General features: G+C 39.7%; 1 protein-coding gene and 1 long non-coding RNA gene across 2 annotated transcripts in view; one reads left to right on the top strand and one right to left on the bottom strand.

Annotated features, from left to right (window-relative positions):
- Positions 1 to 340: 340 nt before the first annotated feature.
- LOC118352956 (uncharacterized) lies at positions 341 to 17,158 on the bottom strand. The gene is made up of 5 exons (XR_004810971.2): positions 17,027 to 17,158; positions 6,120 to 6,289; positions 5,208 to 5,294; positions 861 to 1,146; positions 341 to 765 (listed from the first exon to the last, which is right to left on the bottom strand). It is a non-coding gene; the product is annotated as an uncharacterized LOC118352956 (long non-coding RNA).
- Positions 16,947 to 17,259, top strand: part of GOLM2 (golgi membrane protein 2) — a 99,752-nt gene continuing 99,439 nt past the window's right edge. Inside the window, exon 1 of the mRNA XM_025472956.3 lies at positions 16,947 to 17,086. The gene's annotated coding sequence lies outside the window, so the exon portion shown is untranslated. The remainder of the gene's footprint in view (positions 17,087 to 17,259) is intronic.

Raw genomic sequence — 17,259 nt, forward strand, 5'->3', positions numbered from 1 at the left:
AAGCCATGACATGGTATTCAGTCAAGAAAATTGATTTCATTATATAGAGGATAAAGCCAGAAGAATATGTTAGCTGTATGGCTGAAGACTCAAGACAACTACATCCCCACACAGTTCTTGTTTATATTTGAGAGAGTAGAAAGATCTGAGGTTGTCAGGTGAAAATCTTCAAGGACTGAATGAAGTGATGTGCAGTTTTTCTCTATAACTGCAAAAACTGTAGTTATAGAAATTACTAAATTCATTTACAAAGAAATTCTTTTTTAAGTTTTAAAAAATTTATTTATTTATTTAAAAAAAATTTTTTTTAATTTTTTTTTTTTTATTTAGGATAGTCACAGAGAGAGAGAGAGGCAGAGACACAGGCAGAGGGAGAAGCAGGCTCCATGCACCAAGAGCCCGATGTGGGATTCGATCCCGGGTCTGCCAGGATCGCGCCCTGGGCCAAAGGCAGGCAAGGCGCCAAACCGCTGCGCCACCCAGGGATCCCCCCCAAATTTTTTTATTTATTGAGAGAGAGTGTGTGCACATGAGCGGGGGGAGGGCAGAGAGAGAAGGAGAAGCAGACTCCCCACTGAGCAGGGAGCCAGATGACGTGGGGCTCAATCTCAGAACCCCAGGATCATGACCTGGATCAAAGGCAGATGCTTACCAACTGAGCCACCCAGGTGCTCTACAAAGAAACTTCTGATCACTTCTCCTGGGTTCCCTATTTCAGTGAATGGGCTCAGTATAGATCTGGTTGTCCAAATTAAAAACTGTTTCCTTAAAAATAAATAAATAAATAAATAAATAAATAAATAAATAAATAAATAAATAAAATAAATAAAAACTGTTTCCTTGCCACTAATAATTCTTACCTGAATTATTACAGCAGTCTCCTAACTGGTCTTCCTGCCTTCTATAGACTTGTAAGCACAAGCACAATCACACTTAGCTAGAAATCCAGACCCAATTGGTAGGGGCTTCTTCATGATCTAACATTCATTTATCTCTTCATCTCTTCATCTTCATCATTATCTCTTCATCTCATTCATCTCTTCAACATTCTTGCCACTTCTTCTCTAGTTTCTATACCCAGAGGATACCAAGTAGAGTGGACAAGGTCATCTGCGTGTGGGATGAAAATACTTGAACCTGTATAGACTGAGAAGTAGGAAGAGTAACTGAAAGAATGTCATAAATTATGAATCTGAAGTAAGCCAAGTCAAAACTATGTGTGAGTGGAGGGTTAGTGTAAGCAAATGCTCTAGGAAGGGAGTATTAGGGAGACATGAAGAAAGAGGAGAAACAGCAGCAGCAGAAAGAGTAACTGGTTACCAGAGCTTGATTCCTGATAGATTTCTAGTTCCAGTTCTAATTTTTTAAAAAGATTTTATTTATTTATTCACAAAAGACACACACAGAGAGGCAGAGAAATAGGCAGAGGGAGGAGAAGCAGGCTTCATACAGGGAGCCCAATGTGGGACCTGATCCCAGGACTCCAGGATCATCCCCTGAGATGGAGGCAGACGCTCAACTGCTGAGCCATCCAGATGTCCCCTAGTTCCAGTTCTAGCCTATATATACATCCTTACAATACAACCTCCTTTTCTTTGAGACAATCTGAGTGGGTCCTATTTATGTTTTTCTTGGTTTGTTTGTTTGTTTGTTTGTTTAAAGATTTTATTTATTTATTCATGAGAGACAGAGAGGGAGAGAGAAAGAGAGAGACAGAGACAGGCAGAGGGAGAAGCAGGCTCCTCACAGGGAGGCCGATGTGGGACTCGATCCCAGATCCTGGGATCATGACCTGAGCCAAAGACAGATGCTCAACCCCTGAGCCACCCAGGTGCCCCCTTATTTATGTTTTTTTTAAGTGCCCTGGGTGTGGGAGGAGTGTCTTTGTTTCATGCAACCATAAGAATTTACCTAAAATACTTAGTGTGTACCTATGGAGACTGTTTAAATAAAGTATGGTGCATCTTCCTATGCATTTACCCTAACTGAATATATAGTGCTAAAATTTATCAACACAGAAACTTGCTTATAAGATGTTGTTAAGTGAAAAAGCAGGTCACTAAATGTGTGTTTAATATTTCATTTTTTAAATATTTTTTTAAATTTTTTTAATTTATTTATGATAGTCACACAGAGAGAGAAAGAGAGAGGCAGAGACACAGGCAGAGGGAGAAGCAGGCTCCATGCAGGGAGCCCAATGTGGGACTCAATCCTGGGACTCTGGGATCACACCCTGAGCTGAAGGCAGACACTCAACCACTGAGCCAACCAGGCAACCCTTTTTAGGATTTTTCTTACACGTGGTAGAGAAACTAAGGATGAGTTGGCTACATCCAGGGGAAATAGATATTTTTTATTCATTCATCAAACATAATATATACCAGCCACAGCATTAGATGATGGGAAGATAAATAAAACAAAGTCTTTATCCTTAAGGATTTCACAGTCTAACAGGGTGATAAATACATAAACTAACAGCTATAATATAAGTAAAACAAGTGTAATATCAGACATGTAAGTTAGGTGTAGTACGGGCACAACATTGAAACAGCTCAGGAAGAGACATTCAAATAAGATCATAAAGGACTTAGAGAATGAAAAGGGAGTTCTTTTGAGGAAAGAAGAATAGGAAAAGAAAAAAAAAAAAGAGGAATAGAATGTACCAAGGCATGAAGGCATGAAATAGCACAGTGTGTATAGAGAGTCCCCTAGTCACCATTTGAAATAAGTTACTTGGCTACAGAAATTAACAGATTTTCTTTAAAGTCTCAACAATTTTTTAAGTAAACTCTACTCCATATATGGGGCTTAAACTCATCATCCCAAGATCAACAGTTGCATGCTCTAGAGATTGAGCCAGGGGATCCCTGGGTGGCGCAGCGGTTTGGCGCCTGCCTTTGGCTCAGGGCGCGATCCTGGAGACTCGGGATTGAATCCCACATCGGGCTCCCGGTGCATGGAGCCTGCTTCTTTCTCTGCCTGTGTCTCTGCCTCTCTCTCTCTCTCTCAATCTGTGTGTGACTATCATAAATAAAAAATTAAAAAAAAAAACAAAAACAAAAAAAAGAGACTGAGCCAGCCAGGCACCTCAAAAGTCCCAGTAATTTTTTTAAAAAGATTTTATCCTTTCATTTGAGAGACAAAGAGTGTGAGTGCATGAGCAGGGGGAGGGGCAGAGGGAGTGGGACACATAGACTCCCTGCTGAGTGGGGAGCCCCATGCAGGACTTGATCCCAGGACCCTGGTTTAAACGTTTAACCAACTAAGCCACCCAGGTGCCCCCTGATAATTTTTAATATGGATTTTAAATAATCCCAGCATTATGTTAAATGAAATAAGTCAGTCGGAGAAAGAGAATTATCGCATGGTTTCACTCATATGTGGAATATAAGAAATAGTGCAAGGGACCATAAGGGAAAGAAGGGAAATGGAATGGGGGAAAATCAGAGAGGAAGACAAACCATAAGAGACTCTTAACTCTGGGAAACAAACAGAGGGTTGCTGAAGGGGGGGGGTGGAAGGATGGGGTAACTGGGTGACAGGGATTAAGAAGGGCACATGACATGATAAGCAGTGGGTGCTATACTATATGTTGGCAAATTCAATTTAAATTAAAGAATAAATAAATAAAAATAAGTAAATAATCCCAGCAGTGTCTAGATGCCAAAAGAAATAATATTGCATACACCAGTATAATGTAATAAGGAAGTGTTCATAGGCAGATTTCAAAACATATCAGTATTTCAAATTTACTACACTACCCTGCTTTTAAAAAGTGGTCTTTTGTGGGAGAAAATGTGGTCTTTTCTAAACCCTGGCTTCTGTTCTGTTTTGGCATGCAACGTGCAGCTCTAAGATACTGACAAATCAAAACAGAGCACCTGAGCGGGAGCAGTGAAGTGAGTTCAATCCATCATCATGTTTACTTGATATAGATCAGGGGATTGCACTGCTGAAAACAACACAAACAACATGCTGAAACTAACAGATTTAGTGAAAAACTATGTAGGTTGAAAAAAGCCTTTAACTTCTACTTAAAGCTCAGACAGTGGATAAACGAGGATCTGCTTAAAGGGCAATACATGACACATGACTAGCTCTGCTCATAGCTGTGTCTTCAGCCTGAACATCAGTGAGGGAGGATTTACTGTGATACCACACTAGCATCAGCAGCAAGTACTCTGTACCAGGGAATTAAAATAAACAAATAAAATAAAGGTTTGGAAAATTACAAGATGATCATTTGAAACCAGCCTCACATAAAATTCCACTACATTAAACGGGGCCGCATTTAATTGGGTCATTCTACAGAACGATGTCTAGAAGAGAAAGCCACCAAGAGCTAGAAGATTAGATGAAGTGCAGTGTAGAAAACAAAAAATAGGACAGAAACCTTGGGTTTTCTGCCAAGTCTCAAAAAAATACATTGCAGTAGACTATGCAGAAGCATAACTGTCTTTTCATTGATTGCCAAGAATCTAAGTCTGATTTTTAAAAATTACAAAGGACTTACAACCAAAATGTTAAGGAACAAGAACACTTATATTTTTTTTAAAGATTTATTTGTTATTTTACTAGGAGGAGGGGCAGAGGGAGAGGGAGAGGGAGTTTTAAGCAAACTTCATGCTAGGCGTGGAGCCCTTCATGCTAGGTTCTATCTCACAACCCTGAGATCATGACTTGAGCCAAGACCAAGAGACAGATGCTTAACCAACTGTGACACTGAAATGCCCCCAAAATAATTATGTTTTAAGAGGATATGTGAAAAGAGGGCACCTGGGTGGCTCAGTGGTTGAGTGTCTGTCTTTGGCTCAGGTCATGATCCCAGGGTCCTGGATCGAGTTCTGCTTCTCCCTCTGCCTGTGTCTCTGCCTCTCTCATGAATAAATAAATAAAATCTTAAAAAAAAAAAAAAGAGGATATGTGAAAAGAGGTAGTTAATAAGTAAAAATATTTTTTAAATCCCTACTATGTGGATTCACTTAATGCCCATTATCTTATCTCCTAGCTACTGTGCTACCTGCTAAAAAGAGAAAATAAAAAATCTGTGCTTAGTGATGTTTATGACTAACTGCCCAGTTAGGATATACTAGTGTGAAGGAATTGAGTAATTATGTAAAGCAGTATTGTACGCTATGACCATTGCCAAAATGATGCAGTTTGTAGATACCTCATTCATAATTCAGAAGGGCAAAATATGAGCTGACCTGTAACTTGGAAGAAGGTCTCAGGGAGGACAGATTTATGCTGGATCTTGAAGAAAGTTTGCATTCTGATCTCAGGTCTGCCATTAACTGGTAGAACAGAATAATTTTGAGCTAGTCACATTACTTCTCTGGATTTTCATCTTCATCTATAAAATCAAATTTTAGATAGGTAATCTCTAAATTCCCTTTCTGTCTAAAATTCCATAATTCAAGAATATAAGAGGGATCCCTGGGTGGCCCAGCGGTTTAGCGCCTGCCTTTGGCCCAGGGCACAATCCTGGAGACCCGGGATGGAATCCCACATCAGGCTCCCGGTGCATGGAGCCTGCTTCTCCCTCTGCCTGTGTCTCTGCCTCTCTCTCTCTCTCTCTCTGTGTGACTATCATAAATAAATAAAAAAATTAAAAAAAAAATATAAGAAAAAAAAGCCTAAGGGTGAAATCCTTAAGAGAGCATTCAGAAAGTGTTTCAGACAAATCCAAAGATACTGGGAAGAAGTGAGCAGTCATTGGAAAAGGGGAGGAAAGCCTAATGGTAATAAGATCAAAACAAAACACAGCCTCCTCCACACTGTTAAATGTACTTAAGTTTAATAGAAAAACATCAATTAAAAGTCTAGTAAGAGGCTGATGTGTCACAGCAAAATAAACTGTTATGAGAAAAATTTGAAAGTAACACAAATAAGAGGAAGAAGAGACTAGAGGTTTCAGGGGAACCCTCTGTCTCTCTGAATGCCCTGCAACTCCTACCTACAATTGTATCTGAACGTAGCACACACTCAATGAATATTTGATTAATTAGTCAATTACTTAACGCACAATCCATGATATAAAGGCTTGCATAAAGTAGGATTCCAATAATTCAATGCCATTATAGTTTTTAAAAATTTCATTTAAAGTGAGCATTACTCACTTTCGGGACGCCTGGGTGGTTCAGCGGTTGAGCGTCTGCCTTCCGCTCAGGTTGTGATCCCAGGGTCCGGGGATGGAGTCCTGCATCAGGTTCCCTGCGACGAGCCTGCTTCTCCCTCTGCCTATGTCTCTGCCTCTCTCTCGTGTTTCTCAGGAATAAATAAATAAAATCTTTAAAAAAAATAAAAGTAAAAACATTACTCACTTTATAATAAACTTTTCAATTATTTTCTTAAATATTAACAACATAATTGTGATTATATAAGTACCTGAGAAATTTGTATCATTGTTACTAATGATAAATAAAAGTCATGAAGAAATGGTAGTGAAAGAAAGAAGGAACTTGGGGAAGCATTCCAATATGAAATAGCCAAAAAAGGTGTCAGATAGATAATATAGCCTGGGAAACAGGATATCCTTGAAGCTGGAGTATAAGGGATAGAAGGGAAAAAAAAGTCTGGAGAGTCAGATAAAGGCTAAGTTACAGTCCTACCAAAAATATGGGGCTCTGAGTCCAACATTACTAATCTTTTGACTCTAGAACTTTTTTAATATCAGAAATTGTACAGATAACTATGTGATGGTAATTTTAGTTCTAGTGTCCATTAAGAAAATATATAATGAAGCGTATGATGAAATTACTGGTAATTCTAAATAAATTTTAATTTTGTTCATCACAATAGCATCTCAGAGTTTTTTAAAAGGGAACTTTTTGATTACTGACTCAATTTCTTTGCTGGTTATCGATCTGTTCAAATTTTCTATTTCTCCCTTCAGTTTTGGTAGTTTATATGTTTCTAAGAATTTATCCATTTCTTCCAAATTGCCCAATTTGTTGGCATATAATTTTTCATAACATTATCTTATAATTCTTTTGTATCTCTGTGATGTTGGATGTGATCTCTCTTCTCTCAATTGTGATTTTATTTACTTATGTCCTTTCTTTTTTCTTTTTGATAGCTCTGGCTAGGGGTTGTCAATTTCATTAGTTCTTTCAAAGAAGCAGCTCCTGGTTTTATTGATCTGTTCTACTGTTTTGGTTTATTTGTTTCTATTTCTTTTATTTCTGATCTAGTCTTTATTACTTCCTTTCTTCTGATGGCTTTAGGCTTCATTTGTTCTTTTTCTAGCTTCTTTAGGTATAAGGGTTAGGTTGTGTATTTGAGATTTTCTTGCTTCCTGAAGTAGGCCAGTTATGCTATATACTTCCCTCTTATGACTGCTTTTGCTGCATCTCTAAGGTTTCAGACTGTTGTATTTTCATTATCATTTGTTTCCATGTATTTTTAAATTTTTCTTTAATTTCCTGGTTGATTCATTCATTCTTTAGTAGGATGCTCTTTAACTTTCATGTATTTGTGGTCTTTCCAAATTTTTCTTGTGACTGACTTCAAGTTTCATAGTGTTGTGATTAGAAAATATACATACTATGATCTCAATCTTTTTGTACTTGTTGAGGCCTGATTTGTGACCCAGAATGTGATCTGTTTTGGAGAATGTCCCATGTGTGCTTGAAAAGAATATGTATTCTGCTGCTTTAGAATGAAATGTTCTGAATATATCTGTTAAGTCCATCTGGTCCAGTGCATCATTCAAGCCATTGTTTCCTTGTTGATTTTCTGCTTAAATCAACTGTTCATTGATGTATGTGGGGTGTTAAAGTCCCCTACTATTATATTATTATCAATGAGTTCCTTTGTGGTTTTTATTGTTTTATATATTTGAGTGCCCCCAAGTTGTGAGCGCAAGTATTCACAATCATTAGATCTTCTTTTTGGATAGACCTCTTTATTATGATATAATGTTCTTCTTCATCTCTTGTTATAGTCTTTGGTTTAAAATCTAATTTGTCTGGGGGTGCATGGGTGGCTTAGTAAGTTGAATGTCTGACTCTTGATTTTGGCTTAGGTTGTGAGATTGAGCCCCAGCACTCAGCAGGGAATCTCCTTAAGATTTTCTCTCGGGCAGCCAAGATGGCTCAGCGGTTTAGCACCACTTTCAGCCCAGGATGTGATCCTGGAGACCAGGGATCGAGTCCCATGTCGGGCTCCCTTCATGGAGCCTGCTTCTCCTTCTGTCTGTGTCTCTGCCTCCCTCTCTTTCTTTCTCTCTCTCTCTCTCTGTGTCTCATGAATAAATAAATAAAATCTTAAAAAAAAAAAAAGGATTTTCTCTCTCCCCCCTTCCCCTCCCCACTATGCTCACTCTCTCTAAAATAAATAAATAAAATATTTATTTTTTAATTTTTTAATTATTTATTTGAGAGAAAGAGAGAGCCATAGCATGACCAAGGTGAGGGGCAGAGGGAAAAGCAGACTTCTAGCTGAGCAGGGAGCCTAATGAGGGGCTTGATTCCAGGACCCTAGGATTGTGATCTAAGGTAAAGGCAGATGCTTAACCCTCTGAGCCACCCAGGTACTCTGATAAATAAAATCTTTTTTTTTTTTAAAGATTTTATTTATTTATTCATGAGAGACACAGACAGAGAGAGAGTAAGGCAGAGACACAGGCAGAGGGAGAAGCAGGCTCCATGCAGAAGCCTGATGTGGGACTCGATCCCGGAACTCCAGGATCATGCCTTGGACCGAAGGCAGGCACTAAACCACTGAGCCACCCAGGGATCCCTGATAAATAAAATCTTAAAAAAAAAAAAAAAGAGAGAGAACAAAATCTAGTCTGATATAAGTAGCTACTCTGGCTTTCTTTTGATGTCTATTAGCAAAATAAATGATTCTCCATCTTCTCACTTTCAATCTGTAGGTTTCTTCAGGTCTAAAATGAGTCTTTTGTAGGCAGCATATAGACAGGTCTTATTTTTTTATCCATTCTGATGCATATCTCTTTTGATTGAAGCACTTAGTCCATTTACATTCAGAGTGATTATTGATAGATGTTAGAGTTTAGTGCCACCATATTATCGCTAAGTCATTGTTTTTGAAGATTTTCTCTGTTCCTTTCTAGTCGTTATCACTTTTGGTCTTTCCCATTCAAAGAGTCCCTTTTAATAGTTCTTGCAGGGCTGGTTTAGTGGTCACAAACTCCTTAATTTTTGTTTTTCGGGGAAACTCTTTATTTCTCCTTCCATCCTGAATGACAGCCTTGCTGGATAGAATATTTTTGGCTGCATATTTCTCCCATTCAGCATGTTGAATATATCATGCCACTTTCTTCTGGCCTACCAAGTTTCTGTGGTAAGACCTGCTGCTAACCTTATTTGTCTTCCTTTGTAAGTTAGGAATTTCTTTTATCTTGCTGTTTTCAGGATTTTTTTTTTCTTTATCTCTCTATTCTGCAAATTTAACTATGATACATGTTGGTGTTGGCCTGCTTCTGTTGATTTTCACAGGAGTTCTCTGTGCCTCCTGGATTTGGATGTCTGTTTCCTTCTCCAGATTAGGGAAGTTTTCAGCTATAATTTGCCCAAACAAACCTGCCCTTTCCCCCACCCCCCTTCTTCTTCTGGGACTCCTGTAATATGAATGTTATTAGGCTTTATGGAGTCACTGAGTTCCCTCAGTCTACATTTATTATGCAATATTTTTCTTTCCATCTTCTTTTCAACTTCATTATTTTCCATAATTTTATCGTTTATATCACTTATTTGTTCCTCTGCTTCTTCCACTCTTGTGGTCATTACGTCCAGTTGGTTTCACATCTCAGTTATAGTATTTTTAATTTTGCTCTGACTAGTTTTTAGATCTTCTGTCTCTGTGGTAAGGGACTCCCTGGCATCGTCTATGCTTTTCTCAAGTGCAGCTAGTATCCTTATGGTTGTTGCTTTAAATTCTGATTCAGGCATATCACTTATATTTGTTGCGGTTAGATCTCTGGCTATGACTTTTTTTGTTCCTCTTTTGGAATGAATTCCTCAGTCTTGGTTTTTTTGTCTACGTCTCTGTGTTAGGAAAGCCTGTTATGTTTCCTGCTCCTGAGAGTAATGGCTTTATAAAGAAGAGGTCATATACTGTCCAGGGCCTGGCACTTCAGGAAGTGTCTCTGGTGTAATCTGTGTGTACTCTGCTGCTGTGTCTTGGCTGCCCTTTCCCTCAGGTCAGTCTTCTGTAGTTTCTCCTTGCTTAGAGTAGGGAGTGTTCTGACCTTGTCCAGAATGTGGTGAGTTTTAATTAGGTGTGCTTACGACCTGATACTATTTCCACTAGAGTTGAAGCTTAGAACTCTGTGGTCAGTAGATGTAGGGTGTGTTGCCGGGGGAGGGGGGGGGGGTTGTGCTGGTATTTTGGGGGAGGGGCCCAGTGTGTTGGTTCTTAGGCAAACTTGCTAGAGTAAAGCAGCACTTGCAGAGTGCAGAGGGGCGGGTCTTGGTGTAAGTGGTTTGTACTGCCAGTGTTGGTGCTGTGCTGCTTAATGAGGTTAGTTTATGCTGAAGGGCTGGGGAGAATAGTGGTGGCCAAGGGCTCCTTTGTCCCTGGAGAGGCAATGCTACCTCTCTCAGATGTGCTCCAAGAAAGGGGAACTGTCTCTCTCAGTGTGTCCCAGGGGATCATCAGATTGCATCTTCTACCCCCAGGTTGTGTGCAGTGCACTGCAGTGCCCACTGGCTTTTCACCTGCCAAACCACAGATCTCTAAAACTCCAGTCTTTGAGCCCTGTGGTTGTAAAAATTCACAAAAATCAGTCCCTCATTTTCCCAGTCAATGGCTTGGGGGAAGTGTTTTTTGTGTGTGTATGTGTGTGTGTGTGCAATCCTCCACGCTCTTCTCTCTCTCTCTCTCTCTCTCCTGTCTCTGAGACCAGGGCTCCCTCCCCTCCACGGCACCTCTGATCAGCTTCTCCCTCAAGTCACATCTCCTCATCTTCTATCTTCCGTGATGTGACCTCTTCTCTCCCTCTAGTTGTGCAGATTCTCTGCCAGTGCTCAGATCAATTTCTTGGGTATTCAGAATGATTTGATACTTATCTAGGTAGGTTCAGGGACCAGGCAAGCTAAAGGTCCTCCTTCTACTCCATCATCTTAGCTCCTCCTCACTATGGTACAAATATTAATTCACTTAATTCACACATTAGCCTTATAAGATAGGCATTATTATTATCCCCATTTGTGACAGAATTTGTTCTTGCTTCCCTATACTTTTCCTTCCCTTCCTGGTTAAAAAACTGTAATTTTCAACTGAAGACATTGTTGCTCTAAGACTCTATTTCCTTGCCTCCGAAGTCTTCTTAAAAGTTGAAGGTAGGTAGGGTGGTGCCCTTCTTGTTTTCTGTTTCCTGGATCAAGAAAGTCATGTCTGGAAGCAAAGATGAGATCTGTACCATAGGGATGATGACAGTGAGTTCAAAGAAGCCTGCCATATCAGTCCTGGATTGTGTCTGGATATATTTTATGTGAGAGAGAAAAAAAATCCTATTTTGTTCAAGTTATTTTTCCCCCTTTAGGAGCCAAATTTAATCCTAATTGATATGCCATTGTGCAAACAGGAAACCTGGGGTACTTAAGTCTCTTGCCTTATGTTACAAAATTAATAAGAGGCAGAGATTTTAACTCACATATTCTTACTCTAGGGCCCACGTTACCCCTACGGTAATTTCCATAGGAAATGGGTAATATAGGGAAATAACAAAAGTGTGTTCTCTTCACTAGTATTAGTTGTTGGTTGCCATGGGAATGGGGCCTTGCATTCACAAGGTAGTCCTCTTCAACTGAGGCAATTCTGAAGAGGGCTGACAGCTGAAGGCTCTCTGTTGGCAGCACTCCAGGAGTTGGGGGAATGAGTCCTTCATGCCTGAAAGGAGATCTGGGTTGCACATCATAGCATCCACCTCCCATGCATGACATCATACCTCTTCCTATGTCTGTGGACAAATTACTGATTGATCTTAGCATTTTTCCTCACTTAGCCAAGATACACTTTCTCAATTTTTAAAAATACAGTAATTCAGGCATTTTACTAATTGACTAGAGTTAGCACACAGCCTATTAGCCCTTCCTTGCTAGCCGTTCAAAATCTGGTCGATGTGGGGTATAAAGGCTGGGACCCCTCCAATTCATGAAACTCTGAAGGGCCACCTGAGCTTCAGACGTTACAGGAAACTGGCTGAGGCTTTCGCTGAGACTGCATAGCATTCCAATTCTATCTCTACCAATATTGTTTTCCATTATGTTTCCTACTATGAATCTCCATCTCAGAGCCTATTTCTTGGGGAACCCAACTTTTAACACAATGTCTTTATTCACTTATTAACTGTTCTTAATTGGAAGGAAGATAATACATCTCAAGAAAAAGAAAATTCAGTTGTAGCTAACATTATTTGTTTTGGTCTTCCCAATATTCTTTCTGTTTCTTGGTATTAGACTGACCATTGGCCATACAGAAGAGCTCTATGCTGGGCCAGTCAATACCTTACCTCCCTGGCCTCAGTGATGGATATAAATGGTGTGTAATGATCTGGCTTGGACAACTAGAATCCTTCCCTGGTAATTTTTGTACTGGAAGCTAGAAGCCCAACCTCCCTTGCTACTCAGATCATGGAACTAGCAGGATGTGACCCTGGGAATTATGGGGTCATACTTCTTGTCTGCAAAGAAAAGCACCATCTGAAAAAAGAAGGAATAAAGCCAAGCAGAGAGGAAAAACAGAAAGACTGAGTCCTGGAAGCACTGAGTCCCCTATAGGTACCCTAGTTTGTGTTGCTTTTCCAATATTACCATGAACTGTCCTAGTATGCTTCCAAGATATATATAATTATACATATATAATTTTTTGCTTAAAAAGGTTTTGGCATTTTTTTCATTTGCAATGGAAAGAACTTGCCTAACAGATTTATGTATTTTGTATTTCTATGAGCTGCCACGTTCCCTAACATAGTTCTATTGATGTCATAAACATTGAGAAATAATGGGGCACTGGCCTGGCTCAGTTGGTAAAGTGTGCAACTCTTGATCTTAGGGTTGTGAGGTCAAGCCCCACATTGGGTGTAGAGATTGCTGAAAAATAAAATTTTAAATAAATAGTGGAGCACCTGGGTGGCTCAGTTGATTAAGTGTCTGACTCTTGGTTTTGGCTTGAGTTGTGATCTCAGGGTCATGGAGTCGAGCCCTGAGTTAGGCTCTGTGCTCAGCACAGGATCTACTTTAAATTCTTTCCCCCTCCACCTCCTCACCCCCTCTTCCTTGCCCTCCATTGTTCTTTCTCTTTCTCTCATAAAAAAATAAAAAAATAAAATAAAAATAAATAAATAAATAAATAAATAAATAAATAAATAAATAAAAATCTTTAAAAAAATATTTGGGTGCCTGGGTGGCTCAATTGACTGAGCGTTTGCCTTCAGCTCAGGTCATGATCCCAGGGTCCTGGGATCAAGCCCAAGTCCGGCTTCCTGCTCTTCAGGGAGTCTACTTCTGTCTCTCTGTCTGCCTGTCCCACTCCTTTTGCTTGTGCTCTCTCTCTCTCTGTCAAATAAATAAATGAAATCTTTTTTTAAAAAAAATAAACATTGAGGAATAAGCTATAAAATAATCCACTCGTCTGCTCAATTGCAGCATATGAAGTTTTTTCTTTTTTTTTTTTTTTAAGAGTTTTTTAATTATTTATTTAAATACACAGGAGAGAGAGAGGCAGAGACACAGGCAGAGGGAGAAGCAGACTCCATGCAGGGAGCCCTGACTCGATCCCTGGTCTCTAGGATCACACCCTGGGCTGAAGGTGGCGCTAAACCGCTGAGCCACCTGGGCTGCCCAGTTTTTTTCTTTTTTTAAAAAAGATTTATTTACTTATTTTTAAATTTTATTTACTTATTCATGAGAGACAGAGAGAGAGAGAGACAGAGAGAGAGAGAGAGAGAGAGAGAAGAGGCAGAGACACAGGCAGAGGGAGAAGCAGGCTCCATGCAGGGAGCCTGACGCTGGACTTGATTCCCGGGTCTCCAGGATCTCGGGCTGCAGGCGGCGCTAAACCGCTGTGCCACCCGGGCTGCCCAAAGAAAACTCCATTTAAGTGCAAAATTCCGGTTATTCAATCTCCCTTGCCCCTTTATAGAAGATGTTCACCCCTCAAAGAAATCTTTTTTGTTTTTTTAAAGATTTTATTTATTTGAGAGAGAGCATGCATAAGCAGGAGGAGGAGCAGGGGGGAAGGGAGAGGGAAGGAGAGAAGCTCTCAGACTCCATGCTGAGTGTGGAGCCTGAGGTGGGGCTCCATCCAATGACCCTGACACCATGACCTGAACTGAAACCAAGAGTCAGATATTCAACTGACTGAGCCACCCAGGTGCCCCTACCCCTCAAATAAATCTGAAAACACTTTCTCTGTGATTATTCTGCCTTTCCAGCTATGTGAATATCTTAGTGTACACATGATAACATAAAAGATATCCCAAAAGATAGAAACTGATGCTTTAAAAATAATTTTTAGAGGGACGCCTGGGGGGCTCAGTGGTTGAGCATCTGCCTTTAGCTCAGGGCGTGATCCTGGAGTCCCAGGACTGAGTCCCACATCAGGCTTCCTGCACGGAGCCTGCTTCTCCCTCTGCCTATGTTTCTTCCTCTCTCTCTCTGTGTCTCTCATGAATAAATAAATAAAATCTTAAAAATACTTTTTAGATAGTTTTAGAAATACAGAAAAGCAGTGAAAATAATAGAATTCCCACATATCCCCCCATCCAATCTTCCCTATTATAAACACCCTATATGATCATGGTACATTTGTGACAATCAATTAATATATTGTTATTAACATCTATATTTTATTCAGATTTCCTTTTTTTAAAAGATTTTATTTTGTAGGTATTTTGTAGAATGTGCCTCAATTGGAATTTGTGTGATATATTTTCTCACGATTAGACTAGAGTGATGAGGTTTGGGATGGAAGACCAACAGTGCTACTCTCATCACACATATCAAGGATACATATTAATAACATGACTTATCAGTGTTCTTGTTAAAATTGATCATCTGGCTTAAGGATTGACTTTTACTTCTATTTGTTTAATGCCTAACCCAGAACCATCTTTAGGAGATCACTTATACACTGTCATGATGATATGTGGATTGGGTTCTCCCAGTAGGGAGAATAGTTTGAAGAGGTAACCACTAAAGTAGAATAAAGATATTTTCACTGGGGGAAGAGTGGAAAGAGGATTGGCTTTCAAGATTCAGTCCTGCCATCTGCTAGACACGTTACTTTGGGCAAGTTACTTCTGCATCTGTAAAATGGGATAATAAAATAGTAAGTACCAAATAGTTCTTTTAAGCATCTGCTGAAAAAATGTATGTGAATGTGTTTTATATGATATTAAATTCTTACACGTCAGAATCCCATGTAAAATTGAAACATTTTTGAAGAAGTGACATCTTAAGCAGTTAACACTATTCTATAGTTAATTTTCAACCGCTGGCTACACAAAGCAAGGCCCTTATGAAATTGAGTAAAGATACATGGACAGGTCGCCTGGATGGCCCAGCGGTTGAGCGGCTGCCTTCGGCTCAGGGCGTGATTGAGTTCCACATCGGGCTCCTCACGGGGTGCCCGTTTCTCCTTCCGCTGTCTCTACCTCTCTGTGTCTCTCATGAATAAATAAATAAAATCTTAAAAAAAAAAGATACAAGGAAAGGCTTATTATAGCCAGTGATTTCTCATATTTGCCTTGCTCCCTCTTGCCAAAGTCTGCTTCTCCTTTGAGACTGGAGGGGATTTCTTTGACCTTATGAAGCCAGAGCAAAAAGCTTAAGTTTGATGTGGATGAAAGATTAATAATTTTGGCCTTACTTGTTTTTCTGTATCTATGAGAGAGAAATCCTCACTTCTATTTCTTTCTTTCTTTTGAAATCATCACTTCTTGAAGGTACAGTAATTCTTCCAGGCTATTAATGGGACCATTAGACAGCAATTTCACTTTTGAAATGGACAGGAAGCATAGAATAATTATTCAAGGGGATCCCTGGGTGACTCAGCGGTTTGGCGCCTGCCTTCAGCGCAGGCTGTGATCCTGGAGTCCCCAGATCGAATCCCACATCGGGCTCCTTGCATGGAGCCTGCTTCTCCCTCTGTGTGTGTGTGTGTGTGTGTGTGTGTGTGTGTGTATCTCATGAATAAATGAATAAAATCTTTAAAAATACAAAACAAAAAAAATTTATATATATAAAAAAAAGACAAGTCTTCTTGCCTCAAAGGCACACACTCTACTCTGATTTGAATGAAAACACCAACGCTTTTTTATTCTTGGGGTTTTACGGCCATGGAAGTTTGAAAAAGAAAGCAATTCTGTTTCCTTAAACAGGACAGAGCCAATAACGTTCAAAAATTTTTATGCCAGGACAAAGGAAATCCTGCAGAAAAAAACAGAAAGGGTGGCAGCTTTTTCCTGTGTCATTATGAATAAACCTGAACATATAGCAATGGTTAGCCTGGTATAATGCAAAGAGCAATGAAATTAGAGAACAGTGTTCTAGATCCAAGCTTAACTATCTCAAACAAGACTTTGAGAAAGCTTCTAGAACATCTTTGTGTCTTGGATTCCTCATGTGTAAAACTGTGCTGTTTGAGAGGATAACAGGAGACCAGGCACGCAAAAATAATTTGTAAAAGAGCTACTATTTCTCTAACCCAGAGCGTGCTAGCTGTAACAGCATTAGTTACCATTCATCGAGGGCAGCCTCTCGGTTTTCTATTCGGAAGCCTAGCTCAAAGCAAAAGCAGCGGTGAGTTTAAGAACAGAACTCACGCATTCTGAAGTTCTTGTTTCCTGAAAGCAGTAACCTTGGAAACCAGGATGGCACCACCCCCTTCAGTCGTAAAGCTCAGTTTCTCTTGATTCTTCTTGTAGGGTTTGGGGCACCGCTATTTTAATGGTCTTTTTTGTTTACTCTCCACATCATTAGCACAAACGAGAAAATCTCTTTTTACTGCATCAAGTACGAAACTTTACTAGTCGCCCTCTCTGTCCTCAGCTCACCTGTTTTCCCTACAAAACGGTCGCAGCGCAGATATCCTCAAAGACAAAAAAACTCTCAAGGTAGGGCTGGCACTCCCTAAATCGTGGGTCAAAGGAACCGAGGGGGTAAAAACTGAAGGGATTCGAATTCAGGTGCAAGAGCTTATACAGAGGACCAAAATCAACACAACACTTCCCAATAGCGATAACACTCGCGAGATAAGAATATAAAGGGCGAGAGAAACTCACTTTCT

The sequence above is a fragment of the Canis lupus genome, chromosome 30, assembly GCF_003254725.2.
Source record: "Canis lupus dingo isolate Sandy chromosome 30, ASM325472v2, whole genome shotgun sequence".
In the NCBI taxonomy this organism is placed as follows: domain Eukaryota; kingdom Metazoa; phylum Chordata; class Mammalia; order Carnivora; family Canidae; genus Canis; species Canis lupus.